Raw genomic sequence first — 1820 nt, 5'->3', positions numbered from 1 at the left:
GGTAGAAGTCAGGAAGGAACATCAAGTGTTGATGGTCAATAAAACCACTAAGTTCAAGAAAGGCAAGGGTAAAAAGAACTTCAAGAAGGACGACAAGGAGGTTGCCGCGCCCGGCAAGCAAGCTGGCGGGAAGAAGCCAAAGAATGGACCCAAGCCCGAGACTAAGTGCTTTTATTGCAAGGGAAGCGGTCACTGGAAGCGGAACTGCCCTAAGTACTTAGCGGATAAGAAGGCCGGCAAAACAAAAGGTATATGTGGTATACATGTAATTGATGTGTACCTTACTAGTGCCCGTAGTAGCTCCTGGGTATTTGATACCGGTGCAGTTGCTCACATTTGTAACTCAAAGCAGGGGCTGCAGAATAAGCGGAAACTGGCAAAGGACGAGGTGACGATGCGCGTCGGGAATGGTTCCAAGGTCAATGTGATCGCCGTCGGCACGCTACCTCTGCATCTCCCTTCGGGATTAGTTTTAAACCTTAATAATTGTTATTTAGTGCCAGCTTTGAGCATGAACATTGTATCGGGATCTCGTTTAATTCGAGATGGCTACTCTTTTAAATCTGAGAATAATGGTTGTTCCATTTTTATGAGAGATATGTTTTATGGTCATGCTCCTATGGTGAATGGTTTGTTCTTTATGAATCTCGAACGTGATGCTACACATGTTCATAATGTGAGTACCAAAAGAAGTAAGGTTGATAATGATAGTCCCACATACCTGTGGCACTGCCGCCTTGGTCACATAGGTGTCAAACGCATGAAGAAGCTCCATGCTGATGGACTTTTAGAGTCTCTTGATTATGAATCATTTGACACATGCGAACCATGCCTTATGGGTAAAATGACCAAGACTCCGTTCTCAGGAACAATGGAGCGAGCAACCAACTTATTGGAAATCATACATACTGATGTGTGCGGTCCAATGAGTGTTGAGGCTCGCGGTGGCTATCGTTATGTTCTCACCCTCACTGATGATTTAAGTAGGTATGGGTATATCTACTTAATGAAACACAAGTCTGAAACCTTTGAAAAGTTCAAGGAATTTCAGAGTGAGGTTGAAAATCAACGTGACAGGAAAATCAAGTTTCTACGATCAGATCGTGGAGGAGAATACTTGAGTCATGAGTTTGGGGCACACTTAAGAAAATGTGGAATAGTTTCACAACTCACGCCGCCTGGAACACCTCAGCGTAATGGTGTGTCCGAACGTCATAATCGCACTCTGTTAGATATGGTGCGATCTATGATGTCTCTTACCGATTTACCGCTTTCCTTTTGGGGCTATGCTTTAGAGACTGCCGCATTCACTTTAAATAGGGCTCCGTCGAAATCCGTTGAGACGACACCGTATGAATTATGGTTTGGGAAGAAACCTAAGTTGTCGTTTCTAAAAGTTTGGGGATGCGATGCTTATGTCAAGAAACTTCAACCTGAAAAGCTCGAACCCAAATCGGAAAAATGCGTCTTCATAGGATACCCAAAAGAAACTATTGGGTACACCTTCTGCCTCAGATCCGAAGGCAAGATCTTTGTTGCCAAGAATGGGTCCTTTCTGGAGAAAGAGTTTCTCTCGAAAGAAGTAAGTGGGAGGAAAGTAGAGCTTGATGAAGTATCACCTCTTGAACCGGAAAATGGCGCAACTCAAGAAAATGTTCCTGAGGTGCCTGCACCGACTAGAGAGGAAGTTGATGAAAATGATCAAGATACTTCTGATCAAGCCCCTACTGAAATTCGAAGGTCCACAAGGACACGTTCCGCACCAGAGTGGTACGGCAACCCTGTCTTGGAAATCATGCTGTTAGACAACGGTGAACCTT

This window comes from Triticum aestivum, chromosome 1B, assembly GCF_018294505.1.
Source record: "Triticum aestivum cultivar Chinese Spring chromosome 1B, IWGSC CS RefSeq v2.1, whole genome shotgun sequence".
NCBI lineage: Eukaryota > Viridiplantae > Streptophyta > Magnoliopsida > Poales > Poaceae > Triticum > Triticum aestivum.
Note: the sequence above shows the minus strand (reverse complement) of the source record.